We start from the raw sequence: 14,336 nt of genomic DNA, 5'->3' as shown, positions 1-14,336 counted from the left end.
TCTATCCATGAGACAGATAACAGTCAGCATACGTTACAATGGCAGCCTTGTGCACTATGAGATATTCCAAACCAGCTCTCATCTGACTGAGAACCAGTAAGCCTCAAAGTTGCTTCCCATCTGTTGGATGGCTTGCGTGGACCTGCACACCTAAATCACTATCATTAGGGTGACAAAAAGTTTTCTGATTGTCCTTAAATAATATTCAATAACCTTTCTATACAGTTTCGTCATGTAAAAACTAATTTGCATAAATATGGGCATATGGGAAAAACATGCAAATGAGCAGAATCTGCCTTGTTTTTCAGCTGAAAAACCATTTGCATGGAAAATTCGGGATCTACACTACTCATGAACAGCGCCATCTATTGGATTCATAGTCTTGTCATAAGACTATGAAACCAATACATGGCACTGTTCACGAGTCATGAACAGCGCCATCTATTGGTTTCATAGTGTTATGACAAGATTATTAGTCTATTGTATGTCAAAGATAATAGGAGTCCAAGACGCATCCAGCTATCCTCTTAATGCTGTTTCCAAACCATTTTGATGGGTTTTCCAACAATTTATAACCTTTTTTTTTGTGAACCAGACATCTTCTTAACTTCCGAGCAGGGGGTGCCTGGGGTTTTCTCATGGACTTCCATTATGCTCGGGTGCTCGGTAGAGCACTCGAGCATACTGATGTGTTCGGCCAGAGCACACAAGCACTTTGGTGCTCGATCAACACTACACTCTAGGTGATGCATGGACATGTTGGGTCCTCCAGAAAGAGAGATGCTCTTTGTACTCTAAATGATATCATGCAGTCCTTTGTATTCAAATGAACATTAGATAAACCCAAAGCAGACCTTTTTTTGGTCACAGGACCTTCTTCAGATCATCAGATTGTCCAAACAGCCACAGTCTTGCTGATGCTATAGTACAGTTAGTCTGTTGGTATGCATCATGTTGAGGGCACGCCTTAAATACACAAGAGTGCAAAGATCTATCTTCTATGCACTCTATTACTTGTATTTGTGTTTGCTATGTACATATATCCTACTAGTTCAACTATTTTACCCTCAAATCCATCTCACAATGCTCAGCTCAGATTTGCCTGTTAGGCAACTGGCTGCAGCAGGAGCCCTCCCTCATTACAAAAAAGGACCAGATACAATAAGCCTCACCTTTCAGTAAAGTCCACCCGATGGGCTAAGAATTAAAGGATATCCGTTGTAAATTAAAAAAAAACATTCTCATCTCAGAACAGACTTGATTGTAAAGCAAGTGGCTTCTGCAGGAGCCCTTCCCCATTGGTATGAGAAACCAGGTCCATCTCTCGGTAAAGTCCCAGCTCATATACAATTATCTCTCAGCTGAAAAATAAAGGGATCAGAGGACAGTTAAAGGGGTTATCCCATGACTAATGTAAAAAAAAATATATATTATAGTACATGACAATCTCTTTCTAACAAAGCTAGAACCAGTCCTGTACCTCACATGGATCCAGAGATCTCCACATTCACTGCTCTGCTAGATTTATATCAAGCTGACAGCTTAAGGGGAGGGTCTTTTCTGCTGCAGCTCAGGGGGCGTGTCTCAGCTCTGCCTATTACAACTCAGGAGGCAGCTGTAGGATGAAACTGAGCATGTGCAGCCTTCTCAGTGAGCGGGACAAAGAAATAAAAAAAAGAACTAACAGCAGGTGGCGCTATACAAATATATTTTATTGAATAACTGTGGTTATACAAAATTTTTAATGACATGCAATTACAAAAGTATTCGGATCCAGGCGCTGGTTTTAAAACTGTAGAATATTATTCACGGGACAACCGTTTTAATCTGTTTTTCCAGAATATGTTATACGGTGCATATGTACTGCTCATGGGATATCTAGGGGTCCTATAAGCTTGCACAACAGAGATAAATTGCCACCTCTCTGTTATACCCCCTTTTTTTTGTCAGAATGGGGGTAATGGATTCATTTTCTACGGTGGGGAAGCCTCTGTAAAGTAAACCTGACCCTCTTCCATCTGTAATGTCTTTTTTTTCTGTAGGTTTTTAGGAAAATGGCAAATGTAGAAAAGCAAAACAGGACTGCAGAATCAGACTACACATGGTTTGTTTGTAGTCTGTAACCATGGCGACACTGAAGTCTGCAAAGAGGCTAGATTCTCAAACAGTAGAATATTTTTAATAAAGGCTATTTGCAAAGTTAGGCCCCCTGCACACGAACATGTGCTTCCTGTTGCCGTATTGCAGACCGCATTTGCGGATCCGCAATACACGGGTGCCATTCCGTGGGCATTCTGCATCACGGATGCGAACCCATTCACTTGAATGGGTCGGCAAATCTGGAGATGTGGAATGGTGCGGAACGGAAGTACGGAACGGAACCCCACGGAAGCACTACGGAGTGCTTCCGTGGGGTTTCGTTCCGTACTTCCGTTCCGCAAAAAGATAGAACATGTCCTATCTTTTTGCGGAACGGCCGGATCGCGGACCCATTCAAGTGAATGGGTCCGTGATCCGCTGCGGCTGCCCCTAGGACTGTGTTCGTGCATTGCAGCCTGCTTTTTGCGAGCCGCAGCACGACCGCGGGGTGCACACGCTCGTGTGCAGGGGGCCTTACTCTGTCTTTCAGATACATTGGAGGAATAAAATGGTTTTCGGGATGGACAATGGGAGGACGCATTTGGAAGTCACATTAAAATCTGTTCGGACCTCTTTAAGATTGTGTGAACAGACCCTAAGCTGTGCCCGTCACTTTTTATGCTGAATTACAGATGTCACATGATGGATTCAATGCTTAATCGTGTTTTTGTGTTGCTCTCAAGGAAAGTTTCTGTAACCCGAAGGCTCTTTCCTTTGTTGTATGTCAATGGTCTTTAAATTTACCACTACACAGAGCCGTGCCCGCCCGCCCGCATCTGTGAGAAGCATACAGCACAAATTGGCACTTTCCGTTAATAGCAGGGCTTGGTGAGCGCAGAATACAGAACAGCCCATTTGCATTATTGTAGAAGCAAATATTCATTTTCTTTTCTGTGATTGTGGTGCCAGCACGCTGCAGCGCTGACTGAATTCTGATGCTTCTGACTTGATTTTACCCAGAGACACGTGTGATTGGCACGTAGGCATTAGCATCAATGGTAATCTCTCTGGTGAGTAAATATCTCGTGCTTTGTGTGGATGCGCTGATTTATCATTCATGATTATATAAAGTTAGCTAATATAATGTACAATATTCTGAATGCAAACTATAGGGCATTAAAATATGATCCCTTGTGCAGCTGCATTAGAAGAAATATTTCTGTCCCTTTCGGCTGCTGTTCATCTGTGGCTGCAGTAGGGGGCAGTGTTTGCTGAGAAACCTATCTACACCTTGTTTGCTATACAGTATGAATGTAATATGATTAGGGATGAGCGAACCCGGTGAAGTTCGGGTTCGGCCGAACTTCAGGTCAAAGTTCGGGTTCGGGACACCGAACCCGGACCCCATTAAAGTCAACGGGGACCCGAACTTCACTTTATTATTTTCCGTTATAACATGATCCTTCGATCTTCATTCAGCAGGACCTGCGATGACGTCACCGCGCTCACCACGTGGTGAGCGGGGTGATGTCATCGAAGGTCCTTTTGCAGTTCCTGAAGAAAGAAGAGGATACGGGCTGCGCGATCAAGTGGATAAGGTGAGTTTTTAAAAAATATTTTTAACCCCTTAATGGCCATTTTATTTAGCATTCTATCTTAACCCCTTAAGGACGCAGGGCGTATCGGTACGCCCTATTTCCCGAGTCCTTAAGGACTCAGGGCGTACCGGTACGTCCTAACTTGAAATCGGCATTCCGGCGCCCCAGGGGTTAATCGGAACGGGATTTCGGCTGAAATCATTCAGCCGGCATCCCGTAACAATGCAGGGGGGGGTCATTTGACCCCCCCCGCATCGACGATCGCAGAAAACCGCAGGTCAATTCAAACCTGCGGTTTTCTGCGTTTCCGGTCCATTCGGGTGTCCTGTGACCCGATGAACCGGAAAAAGACTGCGATCGGTGGCGTAATTTTACACCACCTATCGCAGTCCGAGGATTTGGAGAGGCGGTGCTGGCCCTGGTGCTGAACGCCGCTGTCCAGGGTGCTGATTGGAGCAGGGGAGAGAGGCGCGAGATTCAAACTTCCTGCGCTCCTCTCTCCCCTCCTCTTCCTGTCCAGCACCCTGTCCGTGCAGCACCGTCCAGAACGAGCTCCTGTGTCCCCACAATCGGCATCCATCACCCTCCTGCACCCATCGCCACCCAGGTAGGTTAGGGTCAGTGAGGGAGAGGCACCGTTAGGCAGGGAAAGAAGGGAAAAGTTAGTTAGAAAAAAAAAAAAAAACTTTTATTTCCAAACTTTCCAAACTTTCTTTGATCCATCCATCAGACCCCAGATCCCCCCCTGCCACTTGCCCCCCCCCACCAGACCCCCCCACCACCAGACCCCCACCCCACCCCACCCCCCTTCCCCACCACCAGACCCCCACCACCAGCCCCCCCCCCTCCCCTGACCACCAGCCCCCTTACCACCACTTTTTTTTTTTCTGCGTGCGCTGACTGGCCGGCACTTTTTAGCGTCCGTCCAGTGTTAGCGCATCGCCCGCCCCACCACCCCACCGACCGCTGATCAGCGTTGTACCGCTGATCAGCAAGTTTGAACTTTTTTTTTCCTAACACTTGCCCTTTCTTTTTTTGCCTTTTTTAGTACGCGAACACCCGTTGCCCCCACACACACGCACATATAATAAAGGTTTCCACACACGCACACATACACGCACACACACCCATGGCCCGCCGGATGTTCTCGGCCGAGGAGGCATACGCCCAGATTGCCTCCGACTCTGAGAGCCCCAGTGAGGATGAGGATGACCCCACGTTCCTTTTATCATCCGCATCCTCCTCATCATCATCTGATGACGATGAGCCACCAAGGCGGCGGAGACGCCGCCAGGCGGAGCCAGGGGCCCCACATGCTAGGGATCCTGTGGCCCACCCTAGTACGAGCCGCCCTGGGGTTCGTACTGGTTTCCCGGCCCACCAAATAAGTCCACCGGAGCCCCCTGCCGATGAACTTAGCTGGTGTCCCCCAGTGGACTTTGAGCCTGAGATTCCGGATTTTGCTGGCAATCCTGGAATCCAGATTCCCACAGTGGGGTTTACTGAAATAGACTATTTTAGTTTTTTTTTCAGTAACCCACTGGTGAATCTGATGGTGGAGCAGACGAATCTGTACGCCCAACAGTTCGTCGCTCAAAACCCAGGCTCATTTTTGGCTAGACCCGGTGGCTGGACGCCGGTCAGTGCAGCCGAGATGAGGACATTTTGGGGCCTCGTGCTGCATATGGGTCTAGTCCAAAAACCCAGTGTCAGGCAATACTGGAGTGGGGACGTCCTATACCAGACCCCACTGTACAGTATGGTCATGACACGTCCCCGGTTTGAGGCCATCCGGAAATGTCTGCATTATTCCGATAATGCAGCATGTCCCCCCCGAAGTGATCCTGCCTATGACCGGCTGTACAAGATACGGCCGGTCATCGATCACTTTGGGGCCACATTTCAGCAGGCCTACGTACCTGGAAGGGAGGTCGCGGTTGATGAGTCTCTCGTTGCGTTCAAGGGGAGACTCAGTTTCCGCCAATATATTCCCACAAAGCGGGCGAGGTATGGCGTGAAGCTATACAAAATTTGTGAGAGTACCTCAGGGTACACTTACAAATTTCGTGTGTACGAGGGGCGAGATTCCCGGATTCAACCCCCAGAATGTCCCCCCACTCTGGGTGTTACCGGGAAACTCGTGTGGGACCTTATGTACCCACTGCTGGATAAGGGTTACCACTTGTACGTGGACAACTTTTATACCAGCATTCCCTTGTTCAGGTCCCTTGCCGCCAGATCCACGTTCGCTTGTGGGACCGTGCGGAAAAATCAACGCGGCCTCCCTGCCTACCCCCTCCAGGTACCTATCCCCAGGGGTGAGACCCGTGCACTTACCAGTGGAAACCTGTTGCTGGTCAGGTATAAGGACAAGAGGGATGTCCTTATGCTGTCCACAATCCACGGTAACGGCATCACCCCAGTCCCTGTGCGAGGTACCGCGGCAACGGTCCTCAAGCCCGATTGTATCGTCGCCTACAATCGGTATATGGGAGGAGTTGATCTCTCGGATCAAGTCCTCAAGCCATATAACGCCATGCGCAAAACCCGGGCATGGTACAAAAAAGTTGCGGTCTACTTGGTGCAGGTTGCCATGTACAACTCTTTTGTACTATCCCGAAGCGCTGGCAGCACAGGGACATTCCTCCAATTCTATGAGGCAGTCCTCAAGGACCTGATCTTTTCGGACCGGGAAAGAGCAGGCCGGAGTACCTCGGGAATTGGAGGCGCCCGGATCGTCCCTGGCCAACACTTTCCAGGTGTGGTCCCCCATACTGGAAAGAAGGGACGAACCCAAAAAAAGTGCAGAGTGTGTCGCAGGAGGGGGATACGGAAGGACACCACCACTCAGTGCGACACTTGCCCCGATCATCCGGGCCTCTGCGTTATCGATTGCTTCAGGGAGTATCACACTTCCATGGAGTACTAAATTTTTATAATCCCCAACAGTCCACTAGAGAACATAAAAAACTATGGCTCTCAGACTTTGGAGACACGGAAACATTTTTTTTTTCCCAAAAAAATATTAGTTTTAGTGCAGGCATCCTCAAACTGCGGCCCTCCAGATGTTGTAAAACTATAACTCCCAGCATGCCCAGACAACCTACAGCCATCAGCAGGGCATGGTGGGAATTGTAGTTTTACAACATCTGGAGGGCCGCAGTTTTTAGGATGCCTGCTTAGTGTCTCCAAAGTCTGAGAACCATACATATTGGGCATCGTCGCGTGCGTAAAAGTCGTCGCTATAAAAATAACTTTTGCCCAAACGCCTCGGATGAACAGTGTTAAAAATATAAAATAAAAACGGTGCCAAAACACTCATTTTTGGGCAAAATTTCCATTTGAATCCTTTTTGCCGGTAATAAAGCAAGGGTTAACCGCCAAACAAAACTCAATATTTATGGCCCTGATTCTGTAGTTTGCAGAAACACCCCATATGTGGTCGTAAATGGCTATATAGCCGCACGGCAGGGCATAGAACGAAGGGAACTCCATATGGTTTCTAGAAGGCAGATTTTGATGGACAGTTTTTTTTTTGACACCATGTCCCATTAGAAGCCCCCCCTGATGTAGCCTAGACTAGAAACTCCAAAAAAGTGACCCCATCTAAGAAACTACACCCCTCAAGGTATTCAAAAGTTACTTTACAAACTATGTTAACCCTTTAGGTGTTCCACAAAACTAAATAGCGAATGTAGAAACAATTTTAGAATTTTTTTTTGTTACATTGCCTCAAAAAAGAGTAATATAGAGCAACCAAAAATCATATTTACCCCTAAAATAGTCCCAAAACAACAACCACCTTATCCCGTAGTTTCCTAGATGGGGTCACTTTTGTGGAGTTTCTACTCTAGGGGTGCATCAGGGGGCTTGAAAGGGTACATGGTGTAAATAAACCAGTCCAGCAAAATCTGCCTTCCAAAAACCATATGACGTTCCCCTTCTTCTATGTCCTGCCGTTTAGCCAAATAGTAGTTTACGACCACATATGGGGTGTTTCTGCAAACTACAGAATCGGGGCAACCCATTTTGAGTTTTGTTTGGCAGTTAACCCTTGTTTTACTCCTGGAAAAAATTGATTATATTGGAAAATTTTCCAAAAAATAGAAATTTCAAAATTGTTTCTCCATCTGCCATCAACTCTTGTGGAACACCTAAAGGGTTAACAAAGTTTGTAAACCCAGTTTTGAATACCTTGATGGGTGTACTTTCTTAGATGGAGTCACTTTTTTGAAATTTCTATTCTAGGGGTGCAACAGGGGGCTTCAAATGGGACATGGTATAAACAAAACCAGTCCTGCAAAATCTGCCTTCCAAAACCCATATGGTGTTCCCCTCCTTCTATGTGCTCCTGTTCGGCCAAACAGTAGTTTACGACCACATATGGGGTGTTTCTGCAAACTACAGAATCGGGGCAACCCATTTTGAGTTTTGTTTGGCAGTTAACCCTTGTTTTACTCCTGGAAAAAATTGATTATATTGGAAAATTTTCCAAAAAATAGAAATTTCAAAATTGTTTCTCCATCTGCCATCAACTCTTGTGGAACACCTAAAGGGTTAACAAAGTTTGTAAACCCAGTTTTGAATACCTTGAGGGGTGTACTTTCTTAGATGGAGTCACTTTTTTGAAATTTCTATTCTAGGGGTGCAACAGGGGGCTTCAAATGGGACATGGTATAAACAAAACCAGTCCTGCAAAATCTGCCTTCCAAAACCCATATGGTGTTCCCCTCCTTCTATGTGCTCCTGTTCGGCCAAACAGTAGTTTACGACCACATATGGGGTGTTTCTGCAAACTACAGAATCGGGGCAACCCATTTTGAGTTTTGTTTGGCAGTTAACCCTTGTTTTACTCCTGGAAAAAATTGATTATATTGGAAAATTTTCCAAAAAATAGAAATTTCAAAATTGTTTCTCCATCTGCCATCAACTCTTGTGGAACACCTAAAGGGTTAACAAAGTTTGTAAACCCAGTTTTGAATACCTTGAGGGGTGTACTTTCTTAGATGGAGTCACTTTTTTGAAATTTCTATTCTAGGGGTGCAACAGGGGGCTTCAAATGGGACATGGTATAAACAAAACCAGTCCTGCAAAATCTGCCTTCCAAAACCCATATGGTGTTCCCCTCCTTCTATGTGCTCCCGTTCGGCCAAACAGTAGTTTACGACCACATATGGGGTGTTTCTGCAAACTACAGAATCAGGGCAACCCATTTTGAGTTTTGTTTGGCAGTTAACCCTTGTTTTACTCCTGGAAAAAATTGATTATATTGGAAAATTTTCCAAAAAATAGAAATTTCAAAATTGTTTCTCCATCTGCCATCAACTCTTGTGGAACACCTAAAGGGTTAACAAAGTTTGTAAACCCAGTTTTGAATACCTTGAGGGGTGTACTTTCTTAGATGGAGTCACTTTTTTGAAATTTCTATTCTAGGGGTGCAACAGGGGGCTTCAAATGGGACATGGTATAAACAAAACCAGTCCTGCAAAATCTGCCTTCCAAAACCCATATGGTGTTCCCCTCCTTCTATGTGCTCCCGTTCGGCCAAACAGTAGTTTACGACCACATATGGGGTGTTTCTGCAAACTACAGAATCGGGGCAACCCATTTTGAGTTTTGTTAGGCAGTTAACCCTTGTTTTACTACTGGAAAAAATTGATTATATTGGAAAATTTTCCAAAAAATATAAATTTCAAAATTGTTTCTCCATCTGCCATTAACTCTTGTGGAAGACCTAAAGGGTTAATAAAGTTTGAAAAAACAGTTTTGAATACCTTGAGGGGTGTAGTTTCTAGAATGGGGTCATTTTTGGGAGGTTTCTATTATCTAAGCCTCACAATATGACTTCAAACCTGAACTGGTCCATAAAAAGTGGGATTTTGAAGATTTCTGAAAATTTCAAAATTTGCTTCTAAACTTCTAAGCCTTGTAACATCCCCAAAAAATAAAATATCATTCCCAAAATGCTACAAACATGAAGTAGACATATGGGGAATGTAAAATCATCACAATTTTTGGGGGTATTACTATGTATTACAGAAGTAGAGAAACTGAAAGTTTGAAATTTGCTAATTTTTCAAAATTTTTGGTAAAAATTGTATTTTTTTATGCAAAAAAATTAACTTTTTTGACCCAATTTTAGCAGTGTCATGAAGTACAATATGTGACGAAAAAACAATCTCAGAACGGCCTGGGTAAGTCAAAGCGTTTTAAAGTTATCAGCACTTAAAGTGACAGTGGTCAGATTTGCAAAAAATGGCCAAGTCCTTAAGGTGAAATAGGGCCGAGTCCTTAAGGGGTTAAGCATGTTATAACGGAAAATAATAAAATCACCCGAACTTCTGTGAAAAAGTCAAGTTCGGGTTCGCTCAACCCTAGATATGATAGCAGTATATAGCAATAAGCAGTAACCAGGGGAGGAGCTACATGAGATGCAGAGGTAGCAAAAGGCCTCTTGCGTTTAGGAACACATTACCTTCTGCACCGCGCCATCGCGTCATCTCATGAGACCGGGTGCAGGATGTAATCGCAATCTCCTGCGCCATTCTACTGCTTCATAGGCTTCATGCCTGGCCTGAAGCTTATGAGGCAGAACGGAGGGGATGGGAGCCATAGGCTTCCATCACCCTCATTATACTGCCTGCTGACTGGCGCAACCTACAATTTGGCGCCCAGGGAAACAGCCCCCCCCCCCCCCACTATGCCACTGATTTATACATCCACCAATCTATTATCTATCTATCTATCTATCTATCTATCTATCTATCCATCCCATATCTATCTATCTATCTATATATCAGTCTGTCCATCTATCTAGATACAGTAGACATCTGCAGCAGCCCATTGGGGAGTGCTGTAATGAGGATGAGGGTGGTAGTAGCTCTGACGATGATAGTTGTACGCACAGGTCACACTGACAGTCCTCACAATGATGCCCTTCTAGAACTGCACACCCTTTTCTTACCTCAGGGACCACCCTCGTGTCGGGGCTCCTGCCTGGTGGTAGTTGGGGTGCCCTTGGTGTTAAGTGTTGTTACGACTGCAAGGCAGGAGTTGTAGGTGCAATGGCCGGCGTCAGGTGGAGTCAGTAATCAGGCCCATTGTAGTAAATACAGTAAATAAGTCTCTTTACTAAAATGGAGAATAGGAGTGGTAGTATATTCATCAGTATCAAGGCACAGTTCCAAGTAGTTCACAGTGCAATTCCTCCTAAATGGCAATGTAGTTATATAAGCACTGGTGGGGGTTGTAGTACTCCTTCTCTCTGTCTTTCTAAAGCCCCTTTCTCTCTCTGCAGAACTTTAGGCAAGCAGTTCGGGTTCTGTGTATAAGTTCTGTAGATTTTGTACCTTCTAGTTTCCTTTCTCTTTTTGGGCCACTTGTAATAGAGTAGCTTGCTTAGGTAGCTGTAGTCTTAGAGGTGAATTCTCTGACGAGTAAGTCCATGTAGATGCTTCTCTCTTCCTCAGCTAAGCACTGCCTCGCAACTAACCAGGGGTAACCCGAGTAACCAGGGGCGGACACAGGTCCATCTCCTAGCAACCTAAACGGGCTGAATCAAGGTGATAACCCTGACTTATCCAATGCTGTAGGTACACAAACAAGGTAAATCAGAACATTTTACTTAACATGACATCAGATTACACTTTTGCAGTGACTCCATTCTGGGGTACTGCTTATCTGTCTCCATTCCGTTAAATTTTGTATGGAAACCACACCATTATCACAAGATGGAAAATAAAACTGAAGCATATAATTACATTACAGATGGACACTTGCTTTTTCAGTCAGGGAAAAGTTTACAGTGCCAACATACAAGCATACCGCTACACAGTGACCATATAGTCGTCAGATAGTGTCTGCACAGCACCCTGCAGAATATTAACACTGCACAATATACCAGAGAATACATCACTGATGAGACACAAGCAGAATACATAGCAAGTGAAGACAATCTCTCATCTCTGCTGACCTGTCTGTTAGGGCTCATTCAGTCGCCCATAGTGTTTTGCGGTCTGCAAAACACGGATACCTACCCATGTGCGTTCCGCATTTTGCAGACTGCACATGGCCGGCACTATGATAGAAAAGCTAATTCTTCCCCGCAATTGCAGACAAAAATAGGACATGCTCTATATCAGGCATGCTCAACCTGCAGCCCTCCAGCTGTTGGAAAACTACAACTCCCATAATTCCTTCCTGGACAGCCTACAGCTATCAGCCTACAGAAGGGCATGGTGGGAGTTGTAGTTTTACAACAGCTGGAGGGCCACAGGTTGAGCATCCCTGCTCTATATTATTTGCGGGGCCGCGTAACTACAGAACTACAGATGGGGACAGCACACAGTGTGCTGTCCGCATCTTTTGAGGCCCCATTGGAATGAATGGGTCCTACTCCTCACCCATTGTCTGAATTAAAACCTAAAGTAAATCCTTGTATTCATACTGAAATAATAATTCTAAGAGAACATGTTATATGTGACAGATGCAGTCCACAAGATTACATGCAACTCAGTATTTTTTTTGTGTACTGCAGCCGTAGTTCTGTTGTTAAAATAAATTGCTTTACGAAAAGTCTCCATACAGGCCAGGAGTTATGTTGTGCCCTGGAGCAGGGGGTACTTTGAAGTCTGGAGGTTTGTGGACATTTGCGCCTATTTCCCCTATGCAAAGTCATCAACTCCTCACTTTATTTCACTTTAACGGGATAACTAGCACTGACCTATACTATTTAATTCTGTGAAACTGCATGTTATATGTTTGCTGTGATATATACCTTGTTCATTTACACTGTGTTTGCACAGCACCGTGGAAAGGGTTAATGAATACTGAGAGACGTTCAGGACTTTCTAGCTAATGATGAGAAGCTGGTAATTTTCCACAGTTACCATAAGTGTTAGGGCTCTTTCACACCTGCGTTCTTGTCTTCCGGCATAGAGTTCCGTCGTCGGGGCTCTATGCCGGAAGAATCCTGATCAGGATTATCCTAATGCATTCTGAATGGAGAGTAATCCGTTCAGGATGCATCAGGATGTCTTCAGTTCCGGTACGGAACGTTTGTTGGCCGGAGAAAATACCGCAGCATGCTGCGCTTTTTGCTCCGGCCAAAAATCCGGAACACTTGCCGCAAGGCCGGATCCGGAATTAATGCCCATTGGAAGACATTGATCCGGATCCGGCCTTAAGCTAAACGTCGTTTCGGCGCATTGCCGGAGCCGACATTTAGCTTTTTCAGAGTGGTTACCATGGCTGCCGGGACGCTAAAGTCCTGACAGCCATGGTAAGTGTAGTGGGGAGCGGGGGAGCAGTATACTTACCGTCCGTGCGGCTCCCCGGGCGCTCCAGAGTGACGTCAGGGCGCCCCAAGCGCATGGATCACGTGATCCATGTGATCACGTCATCCATGCGCATGGGGCGCTCTGACGTCATTCTGGAGCGCCCCGGGAGCCGCACGGACTGTAAGTATACCGCTCCCCCGCTCCCCGCTCCTACTATGGCAACCAGGACCTTAATAGCGTCCTGGGTGCCATAGTAACACTGAAAGCATTTGGAAGACGGTTCCGTCTTCAAATGCTTTCAGTACACTTGCGTTTTTCCGGATCCGGCAGGCACCTCCGGCAACGGAAGTGCATGCTGGATCCCAACAACGCAAGTGTGAAAGAGGCCTTAAAGAAGAGCATGTTTTGGAGGGAAAAAGCCAGACTTGTTTACCACAACAAAAAAAACAGACAGACTGATCTTTTGGATGTCTGGTTTAGGCTACTTTCACACTAGCATTTCTGCTGGATCCGGCAGGGTCTAGCAAAAACGCTTCCGTTACTGATAATACAACCATCTGCATCCGGTTGTATTATCTTTAACATTGCCAAGACGGATCCGTTATTAACTCCATTGAAAGTCAATGGGGGACGGATCCGTTTTCTATTGTGGCAGAGAAAATGGATCCGTGGCATTGACTTGCATAGGGGGTCATGACGGATCCGTCTTGCTCCTCATCCCAGGACAGAAAGCAAACGACAACATGCTGCGGTTTGCTCTCCGGTCTGGGAACGCAACTAAACGGAACGGAATGCATTTTGGAGCTCTCCGTTCTGTTCAGTTCAGTTTTGTCCCCATTGACAACGAATGGGGACAAAACGGAAGCGTTTTTTTTCCCGGTATTGAGCCCCTGTGACGGATCTCAATACCGGAAAACTTAAACGCTAGTGTGAAAGTAGCCTAAGCTATGTTATTATGTCTGAATTGTAGCACTGTATTTGTTTGGGCTGAGTTTCTCCACTCCTCCCCTCCCACTAGACAGTTCTAGTTCAGCCAGAAACTGTATATAGGAAGATCAGTAAGAGACCCTAGAGTTCAGCAGTTAGGGATCAGTGCTTAGAAGAGGAGACTCTGCCAGACAACTGAGTGACCAGAAGAAGACGCTGAGAAGGGCATACTCTGCCACAGACCCTGGATCACCGGCCTTTGGCCAGGATTTCAGCCTTCTGAGAGAGAGGGACAGATAGCTCAGGCCTTTCCTCAGCATGATACCCTTCTTCTGCCCGGGAGGAGACCGGAGAAGCCACCTCAGTGCACTGCCTGTATTGTTTTGCACCTGAATTCCTCCAGTAAAGAAGCACACTGGTTTACTGAAGACCCTGACTCTCTGGACTTATTTCC

General features: G+C 45.7%; 1 protein-coding gene across 1 annotated transcript in view; it reads left to right on the top strand.

Annotated features, from left to right (window-relative positions):
- CRTAC1 (cartilage acidic protein 1) overlaps positions 1-14,336 on the top strand; it is a 603,594-nt gene that overhangs the window by 532,110 nt on the left and 57,148 nt on the right. The window lies entirely within an intron of this gene.

Source organism: Bufo bufo, chromosome 6 (genome assembly GCF_905171765.1).
Source record: "Bufo bufo chromosome 6, aBufBuf1.1, whole genome shotgun sequence".
Taxonomy (NCBI): domain Eukaryota; kingdom Metazoa; phylum Chordata; class Amphibia; order Anura; family Bufonidae; genus Bufo; species Bufo bufo.
The sequence above is the reverse complement of the archived record's forward strand: the minus strand, read 5'-3'. Positions and strand labels throughout refer to the sequence as shown.